The sequence below is a fragment of the Manis pentadactyla genome, chromosome 16, assembly GCF_030020395.1.
Source record: "Manis pentadactyla isolate mManPen7 chromosome 16, mManPen7.hap1, whole genome shotgun sequence".
NCBI classification, from domain to species: domain Eukaryota; kingdom Metazoa; phylum Chordata; class Mammalia; order Pholidota; family Manidae; genus Manis; species Manis pentadactyla.
Genome location: NC_080034.1, coordinates 57595612 through 57608620, shown reverse-complemented (window position 1 = coordinate 57608620; position 13009 = coordinate 57595612).

Here is a 13009-nt window from a genome sequence, read left to right as displayed (position 1 = left end):
ATGCCCAGTATTTGTCTTGAGGTATCTTTACCACTTGGAAGAATTATGATACTCGGTAATTTCGATATGAGGCACGAATTCTACTTAAGGGTTGTAATTAGGAAGGAAGAAGAAAAGCTATAGAAGTAGCAGACAGAAGAAAACATGGGAAGATTGATTATTTCCTTGACATATCTTCTTGTAGAGTAACTTAAGCATGTATAGGTTTTAAACTACTAATTAAATTGCGTACACATATTAACATAATAGGAATACAGTTACATAACCAAAGCAGACCTATAATTACCAGCCATCTCCTGTGAAACCAAGAAAACCAGTTAGGCATCCTAGGCATTTGTGAAAATTTATCTATGATATGGTGGATATTGTCCAACTGAACATGAACAGTCTGAGAGAAATCAGACAAATTAAAACAACCCATTCCTGGGAACTGTTCACATCCCATATCTTCTTTTAACAGTAGATAGTCTGTAGTTGTAAGATTTTGGAGCGCTACAACTTGCACTTCTCCTAATTCTTGGTTAAGTTCCAACAGTGTAGATCCAGTCAAATTTGTTGTTTTACTGTATGCACAGGCCAGCTTAGATATCTCCTTCTTCATTCCCATGGCAAGTCCAGGAACCAGTGGGATGAGTGCATCTACAGCTGTAGCATCACCTGGATCTTTGTTGAGGTTTTTTGATGATCATCTTCTGGTGTGACTCTTCCAGAGAGTGCTGATGTTGGAAGTTCTTCATATCGTATCTTAGTTCATTTTCTGGGTAGCCAAATTAGGCTTTGATCCTCTGTATAAACACAAACAGACCCTTTGCCTACACTTTGATATGCCCTTTATACCATTGTGTAGAAATCGTTGGAGGTCACCACACAGGAACTGCCTTTTTTTTTTTTAAGAGAAAGGAATATTATCAGAAAAGTGTACCTCCATAGCTGATCATCTGACACCCATTAAGTGATCAAAATTAAGGATATTTAAAGCATGCATTAATTGTTGATTTACAGTTAGTTTTATCCTATCAGGGAGTAAACCCCCTTCACTTTCTTTCTTTCTTTCTTTCTTTTTTGTTAACTTTAATCTACACTTACAAGAAGAATATTATGTTTACTAGGCTCTCCCCTATACCAGGTCCCCCCTATAAACCCCTTTACAGTCACTGTCCAACAGCATAGCAAAATGTTGTAGAGTCACTACTTGTCTTCTCTGTGTTGTACAGCCCTCCCCTTTCTACCTCCCATGCATGCTAATCTTAATACCCCTCTTCTTCTTCCCCCCCTTATCCCTCCCTACCCACCCATCCTCCCCAGTCCCTTTCCCTTTGGTACCTGTTAGTCCATTCTTGGGTTCTGTGATTCCGCTGCTGTTTTGTTCCTTCAGTTTTTCTTTTGTTCTTATACTCCACAGATGAGTGAAATCATTTGGTATTTCTCTTTCTCCACTTGGCTTGTTTCACTGAGCATAATACCCTCCAGCTCCATCCATGTTGCTGCAAATGGTAGGATTTGCCCTCTTCTTATGGCTGAGTAGTATTCCATTGTGTATATCTACCACATCTTCTTTATCCATTCATCTATCAATGGACATTTAGGTTGCTTCCAATTCTTGGCTATTGTAAATAGTGCTGCGATAAACATAGGGGTGCATCTGTCTTTCTCAAACTTGATTGCTGCATTCTTAGGGTAAATTCCTAGGAGTGGAATTCCTGGGTCAAATGGTAAGTCTGTTTTGAGCATTTTGATGTACCTCCATACTGCTTTCCACAATGGTTGAACTAATTTACATTCCCACCAGCAGTGTAGGAGGGTTCCCCTTTCTCCACAGCCTCGCCAACATTTGTTGTTGTTTGTCTTTTGGATGGCAGCCATCCTTACTGGTGTGAAATGATACCTCATTGTAGTTTTAATTTGCATTTCTCTGATAATTAGTGATGTGGAGCATCTTTTCATGTGTCTGTTGGCCATCTGTATTTCTTTTTTGGAGAGCTGTCTGTTCAGTTCCTCTGCCCATTTTTTAATTGGGTTATTTGTTTTTTGTTTGTTGAGGCGTGTGAGCTCTTTATATATTTTGGACATCAAGCCTTTATCGGATCTGTCATTTACAAATATATTCTCCCATACTGTAGGGTTACTTTTTGTTCTATTGATGGTGTGTTTTGCTGTACAGAAGCTTTTCAGCTTAATATAGTCCCACTTGTTCATTTTTGCTGTTGTTTTCCTTGCCCAGGAAGATATGTTCAAGAAGAGGTCACTCATGTTTATGTCTAAGAGGTTTTTGCCTATGTTTTTTTCCACGAGTTTAATGGTTTCATGACTTACATTCAGGACTTTGATCCATTTTGAATTTACTTTTGTAAATGGGGTTAGACAATGGTCCAGTTTCATTCTCCTACATGTAGCTGTCCAGTTTTGCCAGCACCATCTGTTGAAGAGACTGTCATTTCGCCATTGTATATCCATGGCTCCTTTATCAAATATTAATTGACCATATATGTCTGGGTTAATGTCTGGATTCTCTAGTCTATTCCATTGGTCTGTGGCTCTGTTCTTGTGCCAGTACCAAATTGTCTTGATTGCTATGGCTTTATAGTAGAGCTTGAAGTTGGGGAGTGAGATCCCCCCTACTTTATTCTTCTTTCTCAGGATTGCTTTGGCTATTTGGGGTCTTTGGTGTTTCCATATGAATTTTTGAATTATTTGTTCCAGTTCATTGAAGAATGTTGCTGGTAATTTGATAGGGATTGCATCAAATCTGTATATTGCTTTGGGCAGGATGGCCATTTTCACGATATTGATTCTTCCTAGCCGCAAGCATGGGATGAGTTTCCATTTGTTAGTGTCCCCTTTAATTTCTCTTAAGAGTGACTTGTAGTTTTCAGAGTATAGGTCATTCACTTCTTTGGTTAGATTTATTCCTAGGTATTTTATTCTTTTTGATGCAATTGTGAATGGAATTGTTTTCCTGATTTCTCTTTCTATTGGTTCATTGTTAGTGTATAGGAAAGCTACAGATTTCTGTGTGTTAATTTTGTATCCTGCAACTTTGCTGTATTCTGATATCAGTTCTAGTAGTTTTGGGGTGGAGTCTTTAGGGATTTTTTATGTACAATATCATGTCATCTGCAAATAGTGACAGTTTGACTTCTTCTTTACCAATCTGGATTCCTTGTATTTCTTTGTTTTGTCTGATTGCCATGGCTAGGACCTCCAGTACTATGTTAAATAGCAGTGGGGAGAGTGGGCATCCCTGTCTAGTTCCCGATATCAGAGGAAAAGCTTTCAGCTTCTCGCTGTTCAGTATGATGTTGGCTGTGGGTTCATGATATATGGCCTTTATTATGTTGAGGTACTTGCCCTCTATTCCCATTTTGCTGAGAGTTTTTATCATGAATGGATGTTGAATTTTGTCAAATGCTTTTTCAGCATCTATGGAGATGATATGTGGTTTTTGTCTTTCTTTTTGTTGATTTGGTGGATGATGTTGATCGATTTTCAAATGTTGTACCATCCTTGCATCCCTGGGATGAATCCCACTTGGTCATGGTGTATGATCCTTTTGATATACTTTTGAATTCGGTTTGCTAATATTTTATTAAGTATTTTTGCATCTACATTCATCAGGGATATTGGTCTGTAATTTTCTTTTTTGGTGGGGTCGTTGCCTGATTTTCGTTTTAGGGTGATGTTGGCTTCATAGAATGAGTTTGGGAGTATTCCTTCCTCTTCTATTTTTTGGAAAACTTTAAGGAGAATGGGTATTATGTCTTCTCTGTGTGTCTGATAAAATTCCGAATTAAATCCATCTGGCCCGGGGGTTTTGTTCTTGGGTAGGTTTTTGATTACCGTTTCAATTTCTTTGCTTGTAATTAGTTTGCTTAACTTTTGTGTTTCTTCCTTGGTCAGTCTTGGAAGGTTGTATTTTTCTAGGAAGTTGTCCATTTCTTCTAGATTTTCCAGCTTGTTGGCGTATAAGTTTTCATAGTAGTCTTTAATAATTCTTTGTATTTCTGTGGAGTCTGTGGTGATTTTTCCGTTCTCATTTCTGATTCTGTTGATTTGTGTTGATTCTCTTTTTCTCTTAATAAGTTTGGCTAGAGGCTTATCTATTTTGTTTATTTTCTCAAAGAACCAGCTCTTGGTTTCATTGATTTTTGCTATTGTTTTATTCCTCTCAATTTTGTTTATTTCTTCTCTGATCTTTATTATGTCCTTCCTTCTGCTGACTTTAGGCCTCATTTGTTCTTCTTTTTACAGTTTTGATAATTGTGATGTTAGACTATTCATTTGGGATTGTTCTTCCTTCTTCAAGTGTGCCTGGATCGCTATATACTTTCCTCTTAAGACTGCTTTCGCTGCCTCCCACAGAAGTTGGGGCTTTGTGTTGTTGTTGTCATTTGTTTCCATATATTCCTTGATCTCTATTTTAATTTGTTCGTTGATCCATTGATTATTTAGGAGTATGTTGTTAAGCCTCCATGTGTTTGTGAGCCTTTTCGTTTCCTTTGTAGAATTTATTTCTACTTTTATACCTTTGTGGTCTGAAAAATTGGTTGGTAGAATTTCAATATTTTGGATTTTGCTGAGGCTCTTTTTGTGGCCTAGTATGTGGTCTATTCTGGAGAATGTTCCATGTGTACTTGAGAAGAATGTATATCCTGTTGCTTTTGGATGTAGAGTTCTACAGATGTCTATTAGGCCCATCTGCTGTACTGTGTTTTTCAGTGCTTCCGTGTCCTTACTTATTTTCTGCCCGGTGGATCTATCCTTTGGGGTGAGTGGTGTGTTGAAGTCTCCTAAAATGAATGCATTGCAGTCTATTTCCCCCTTTAGTTCTGTTAGTATTTGTTTCACATATGCTGGTGCTCCTGTGTTGGGTGCATATATATTTAGAATGGTTATATTCTCTTGTTGGACTGAGCCCTTTATCATTATGTAGTGTTCTTCTTTATCTCTTGTTACTTTCTTTGTTTTGAAGTCTATTTTCTCTGATATTAGTACTGCAACCCCTGCTTTCTACTCGCTGTTGTTTGCCTGAAATATGTTTTTCCACCCCTTGAATTTTAGTCTGTACATGTCTTTGGATTTGAGGTGAGTTTCTTGTAAGCAGCATATAGATGGGTCTTGCTTTTTTATCCATTCTATTACTCTGTGTCTTTTGATTGGTGCATTCAGTCCTTTACATTTAGGGTGACTATTGAAAGATATGTACTTATTGCCACTGCAGGCTTTAAATTCGTGGTTACCAAAGGTTCAAGGTTAGCCTCTTTAGTATCTTACTGCCTACCTTAGGTCACTTATTGAGCTGTTATATACACTGTCTGGAGATTCTTTTCTTCTCTCCCTTCTTATTCCTCCTCCTCCATTCTTCATATGTTGGGTGTTTTGTTCTGTGCTCTTTCTAGGAGAGCTCCCATCTAGAGCAGTCCATGTAAGATGCCCTGTAGAGGTGGTTTGTGGGAAGCAAATTCCCTCAGCTTTTGCTTGTCTGGGAATTGTTTAATCCCGCCATCATATTTAAATGATAGTCGTGCTGGGTACAGTATCCTTGGTTCAAGGTCCTTCTGTTTCATTGCATTAAATATATCATGCCATTCTCTTCTTGCCTGTAGGGTTTCTGTTGAGAAGGCTGATGTTAGCCTGATGGGTTTTCCTTTATAGGTGACCTTTTTCTCTCTAGCTGCCCTTAAAACTCTTTCCTTGTCCTTGATCTTTGCCATTTTAATTATTATGTGTCTTGGTGTTGTCCTCCTTGGATCCTTTCTGTTGGGGGTTCTGTGTATTTCCATGGTCTGTTCGATTATTTCCTCCCCCAGTTTGGGAACGTTTTCAGCAATTATTTCTTCCAAGATACTTTCCGTCCCTTTTCCTCTCTCTTCTTCTTCTGGTACCCCAATAACACGGATATTGTTCCTTTTGGATTGGTCACACAGTTCTCTTAATATTGTTTCATTCCTGGAGATCCTTTTGTCTCTCTCTATGTCAGCTTCTATGCGTTCCTGTTCTCTGGTTTCAATTCCATCAATGGCCTCTTGCATCTTATCCATTCTGCTTATAAATCCTTCCAGAGTTTGTTTCATTTCTGCGATCTCCTTTCTGGCATCTGTGATCTCCCTCCGGACTTCATCCCATTTCTCTTGCGTATTTCTCTGCATCTCTGTCAGCATGTTTATGATTCTTATTTTGAATTCTTTGTCAGGAAGACTGGTTAGGTCTGTCTCCTTCTCTGGTGTTGTCTCTGTGATCTTTGTCTGCCTGTAGCTTTGCCTTTTCATGGTGACAGGAATAGTTTGCAGAGCTGGGACGAGTGACGGCTGGAAGGACTTCCTTTCTTGTTGGTTTGTGGCCCTCCTCTCCTGGGAGAACAGCGGCCTCTAGTGGCTTGTGCTGCGCAGCTGCGCGCAGACAGGGTTTCTGCTTCCTGCCCGGCTGCTATGGAGTTAATCTCCGCTGTTGCTGTGGGCGTGGCCTGGCTCGGGCAGCTGCTCCAAAATGGTGGAGTCCCGTTGGAGCAGGAGCGGCTGGGAGGCTATTTATCTCCTTAAGGGGCCTCCCTGCTCCCTGCAGCCCAGGGGTTAGGGTGCCCAGAGATCCCGGATTCCCTACCTCTGGATTAAGTGGCCCGCCCTGCCCCTTTAAGACTTCCAAAAAGCACTCACCACAACAAAACAACAACAACAACAACAACAACAAAAGATGGCTGCTCGCTTTTCTTTTGTCGTCCGGTGCCCGCCTCCAGGACCCTCTCACCGTTCTTGCTGCCCTGTTTCCCTAGCATCCAGGGCCCCCTGGGCACGTACTGTGTCTGCGCTCTGGCCCGGATGGCTGGGGCTGGGTGTTCGGCAGCCCTGGGCTCCGTCTCCCTCCCGCTCTGCCTGCTCTTCTCCTGCCGGTAGCTGGGGGGAGGGGCTCTCGGCTCCCGCGGGGCCGGGGCTTGTATCTTACCCCGTTCGCGAGGCGCTGGGTTCTCTCAGGTGCGGATGTGGTCTGGATATTGTCCTGTGTCCTCTGGTCTTTATTCTAGGAAGGGTTGTCTTTGTTATATTTTCATAGATATATGTGGTTTTGGGAGGAGATTTCTGCTGCTCTACTCACCCCGCCATCTTGGCTCTGCCTACCTACCACACATTTTATTAGAGTTGAGGAAAAATTAGTAGGCATTCAGCCCTTTATAACTACTTTTTAAGGTAAGCAAAACAGTGAAAGAGGAAAATAGGGAGAGAAGCATAAGAATAGCTGGGCTTAAGGATGTTGCCCTGGAATGCATGTTGTAAGATCTGGTGCAAAGGGAGGTGAGCTTTGCCTTCAAGTTTGAAATTATTGGGGGTCCTAGTTTTAAGAAAAACACTCATGGCTCCAAGGTCTTCATGTTCATAAGATTCATTCAGTAAATACTTCTTGATGTATGTCCTATTCCAGGCTTTATTTAGCTCTGAGAACAGTGGACAAGACAGGAAGTGTTTCTTATCCATGGGATCCCATTTTTGGTGGAAATTGAAAAAGAAAAAAGGCAAAAACTATAAAAGCTAGTAATAAGAGGTTTGAGAGGATGAAGAGAAGTGAATGTGGTAGAAGATGTCTGGGTAGGATGATTGAGAGGTTAAAGCTGCTGAATTCTGGGAGATAAGAGCTTGATCTGGACCATCTCAGAGGGAAGCTGTGGGGCAGGCGGGCAGCTGGTACAACAGAATGACTTAGCTAATTTGAGGAATAGAAGAGAGGCTCCTGTGGCTGGAACAGGAGAGAGACAAGGGTGAGCATGGTCTGAGCTAAGTTCAGAGGTCAGCATTGATCATGAAGGGCTTTACAGGTCAAGGTTCAAGTCAAAGGGCAAAGAACAGGACTGGAGGGTGCTGAGTAGGAGGGTATCAGGATGATTTATGCTTTTAAAAGGCTGTCTTGGCAGCTATGTGGAAATTGCATCATAAATGGGCAAGTGTGGAAACAGGGTGGCCAGTTCAGACATTTGCTACCATCTGTGACAGAGGTGACTGTAGCCTGGATTAGGTTGATGGAACTGGGTAAGATCCCTCAGGGAGGAGAGAAGGGGCCCCCCAAAACCAAAATAGCTGTTCAGAGGAGCTTAGCTTTCTTAGGTCTGGGACCTGAGGGAAATTTCTCAGGGGGTCCTTATGAACAGGGACACTCATGTACCCTGAATTATTCTCAAAAGCATCACTACATCCTCCCTTCTCTCTCCACCCCACCTCCTTCTGCCCCTCCCATGCAGTTTAGTGAGTGCGGACCCGGTGCTTCCTCTGTGATGTAGCAAGCAAGGGGGCTCTGGTATTCGTCACAGCTGATGAAAAACCCAAGAAGGGTGAAGACAGAGCAGTGAGCAAACCAATTTCATGGAGGTTGGGTAGGTTGTTCTGTTGAAGATTAAGAGGACTCTGGTACCAGTCAATGAATGAACACCCAATGTGAATGATAGGGCTTGTCCCCGAGGCACATCAAATTCCAACTGTATGGGCAGCTAATCAGTGAAACAGATGATCTGCTTCTGTTTCCAAGTACCGATGAGGAGCTGCTTCACTGCAGAAGGCACAGGCCAGAAAGCATTCTCAGTGAGACAAGTACAGTTTGGTTCCACTACATCCTGGCTTGTCCATATAGTTTTTTTCAACTTTGTTGTTTTCCCCTCTCTCTTTCCTTCATTGTACATAAACTGGCATATGTGACCAGGTCTACTGTACTATTATGATTTTTTCCTAAATGGTCATTGATATATTCTGTTGACATAAAAAGGAAATGGAGTGGAGAAAAACCAGTTTCTGTAGAAAGACTTATTAGCAGTGTGCTCGTTCAAGTTTTATTTTTATATGCCATTAAGATACTTTGCTATCATTGTTTGACAAACAGTAACACCAACAGCAAAATCTTTTACACGTTTTGTTCGGAGAATTTCAACATATTTCATTTATGATTGTAAAACTAAGGAGTTTGATTCTGGGGAAAAGATGGTGGTGTAAGAAGGAAGGCAAAAACCTCCTCCCAAAATCACATAGAACATGAAAATACAGTAAATACAACTAAATCTGAAAATAACCTGAAGACTGCAGAACAGACTGCCGACGTCTGGGGAAAGGAGAAGACCCTACAGAAAAGGGTAAAGTGGCAACGCCACGGTCTGGCAGGAACCAAGCCCTCCTCCCACCCCAGCCCACAGGCAGGAGGAAGAGGAACAGAGCAGGGAGGGAGTAGAAGCCCAGGACCACCGAACACCCGGCCCTGGAGAACTGCTCCGGGAGCACAAACCCAAATTACAATGGTGCACATTACATTAGTGGGGCTGGACAACAGAGATGGACGGGACCCTCTGGGAGGCTGAGATTCTAGCTGCTTGTGGAGAACAGGCATATGCTCTTCTGGCGCCCTGAGAAAAAAGAAAAGTGGGAAGTTTGAAAGACTTCTCAGCAGCAAGAGGGATGCCAAAGGGGCAAGGGTTGCACAGTGCTCTCTGTTTAGGAGAAAGGTCAGGTGGACAATACCTCCCCAGCCTGCCCTCAGCCCAACAGGTTAGGAACTCTCAGGAACTTCAGACACTCCGTTCTTGTCACTGGCAGTGTAGCCCTGAGGCTTCTTCCTGCAGGTGTGGCCTGCTGGCCGGCAGAGAAATCAGACTTTGCTCCTAGGTATGCAGAGGGAGGCTGTCCCAGCTTCCTCAGCCCTGTTTCTGGCCAGCTAGGGAACTGCGTGCGGGCACCAGCCCTGGGAGCTCTTTCATCCCGGTAGGTGCTGTTCCTGCTCCCCAGTGGCCCCACCATTGCAGCAGGCTAGACGGAGGGTGGCTCCCCCTATGGCAGCTCCAGAAGCACAGCACCAAGGCTCCCTGCTGCCCACATGGCCCCCTTGACCCAGCAGTGGAGTTAGGCATTGCAGCCAGAAAGCCAGAGGGAGCTTCTCCTGCCTATATGGACCCAGCTGCATATGTACTGTGGGAGCCAATCCTGGGAGCTCCTTCCTCCTGGAAGGCTCCTGTGACCTCTGCCATTGCTGCAGGCCAGGTGGGGCAGCTCTGCCCACAGCAACTCCAGCGGCACAACTCCAAGGGTTCTCCCTGCTTGCACGATCAGCTTACGGCCCACACAGCCCACCTGAAATCAGATCACTACAAGCCAGACAGATGCCCTGCCCACCACACGCCAACAGCTGGGCTCCAGCACAGGAAACTGAGCTGCTGGGCACTAGAGGGCACCTCCTGCACAAAGTTATTATTCCATAGGAAACACACACAAAAAAATAATGATAATAATGAAGAGGCAGAGGAATTTGGTCCAAACAAAACTAAAAGATAAAACACCAGAAAGAGGCTGAGTGAAACTGAAATCACCAATCTTCTTGATAAAGACTTCAAAATAAAAGTTATAAACATGCTCATGGATCTACAGAAAAATATTCAAAATCTCAGGGAGGACCTCAACAGAAAGATAGAAGACCTCCAAAAAAGTCAGAGCTGAAAAATACAGTATCTGAAATGAAAAATAGAATGGAAGGAATCAATAGCAGGCTTACACAGGTTGAAGAAGTTGCATGTGATCAGGAAATTAGGAAGCAAGAAAACAATAAAGCCAAAAAACAGAGAGAAAAAAGGATCTCTGGGAATGAAAGGATAATAAAAGAGCCATGTGACAATATTTGTACTTGCTTGGTAATTAATCCAAATGGAGCAATATTCTCATTATAGGTACCAGAAGAAGAAGAGAGAAAAAGGGATAGAAAGTCTCTTTGAGGAAATAATTGTTGAAAGCTTCCCCAATCTAAAGAAGGAAATAGACACTCAGGTCATGGAAGCCCAGATATCTCCCAACAAAAAGAACCCTAGGAAGAAGACACCAAGACATACAATAATTAAAATGGCAAAGATGGAGGACAAGGAGAGAGTACTGAAAGCAGCCAGAGGGGAAAAAAAGATTACTTTTAAAGGAAACCCCATCAGACTATCAGTAGACTTCTCAGCAGAAACTTTACAGGCCAGAAGGGAATGGCATGATATATACAACATAATGAAAGAAGCTTCCAACCAAAAATACTCTACATGGCAAGATTGTCACTTACATTTAAGCAGGGATTAAATAATTTTCAGATAACCAAAGGTTGAAGGAGTTCATCACCACTAATCCAGCCCTACAGGATATGTTAAAGGAACTGCTCTAGGTGAAATATTCTTAAGGCTAAATAGATGTCACCAGAGAAAAAATACCCACAATAAAGGCAGTAGACCAATTAATTACAAAGCACATACAAAATTAAATCAAATACTCACAAAATCAATCAAGGCATACATAAAAAGTGCAGAATATGACACCTAATATATAAAGTGTGAAGGAGGAAGAAGAAGAAGAAGGGTGAAAAAAGTACCTTTAGATTGTGTTTGAAATAGAGCAAACAGCCATTTAATATAGAATGTTAGATAGTAAGGAAGCTGCCCTTGAACTTTTGGTAACCACAAATCTAAAGCCTGCAATGGCAGTAAGTTCATACCTATGAATAATCACCTTAAAAGTAAATGGACTGAAAGAAAATTACAGACCAATATCGCTAGTGAACATAGACGCAAAAATCCTCAACAAAATATTAGCAAACCAAATTAAAAAATACATCAAAAAGATCATCCATCATGACCAAGTGGATTTATTCCAGGGATGCAAGGATGGTACAGTATTCGTAAATCAATCAATATCATGCATCACATCAACAAAAAGAAGGACAAAAATCACATGATCATCTCAATAGATGTTGAAAAATGTTTGATAAAATTCAGCATCCATTCATGATAGAAACTTTTAACCAAATGGGTATAGAAGGTATGTACCTCAACTTAATAAAGGTCATATATAACAAACCCACAACCAGCATCATACTTAACAGTGAAAAGCTGAAAGCTTTTCCTCTAAGATCGGGAATAAGACAAGGAATCCCACTCTCCCCACTTCTATTCAATATAGTACTGGAGGTCCTAGCCACAGCAATCAGACAACATAAAGGGATAAAAGGCATCCAAATTGGTAAGGAAGAAGTCAAACTGTCACTGTTTGCAGATGACATGATACTATACTTAGAAAACACAAAGACTCCACCAAAAATATTAGAACTAATAACTGAATTCAGCAAGGTGGCAAGATACAAAATTAATACACAGAAATCTGTTGCATTCCTATATACTAACAACAGATTAGCAGAGAGAGAAATCAGGAAAACAACTCCATTTACAATTGCATCAAAAAGAATAAAATATCTAGGAATAAACCTAACCAGGAGGTGAAATGCATACACTGAAAACTACAAGACACTCATAAGAGAAATTAAAGAAGACACCAATAAATGGAAACCTATCCCTTGTGCATGGATAGGAAGAATTAATATTGTCAAAATGGCCATCCTGCCTAAAGCAATCTATGGATACAATACCTATCAAAATACTAACGACATTCTTCAATGAACTAGAACAATGAACTAGTTTTAAAATTCATATGGAACCACAAAAGTCCCCGAATAGCCAAAGCAATCCTGAGAAAGAAGAACAAAGAGGGGGGATTACACTCCTTGGCTTCAAGCTGTACTACAAAGCCACAGTAATCAAAATAATTTTGTACTGGCACATGAACAGACCCATAGATCAATGGAACAAAATAGAGCCCAGATATAAACCCACATATATATGGTCAATTAATATACGATAAAGGAGCTATGAATATACAATGGGAAAAAGACAGCCTCTTCAACAGCTGGTGTTGGCAAAACTGGACAGCTACATGTAAGAGAATGAAACTGGATTATTGTCTAAGCCCATACACAAAAGTAAACTTGAAATGGATCAAAGACCTGAATGTAAGTCATGAAACCATAAAACTCTTAGAAGAAAACATAGCCAAAAATCTCTTGAATATAAACATGAGCAACTTTTTCCTAAACACATCTCCTCAGGCAAGGGAAACAAAATAAAAAATGAACAAATGGGACTACATCAAACTAAAAGGCTCTGTACAGCAATGGACACCATCAGCAAAACAAAAAG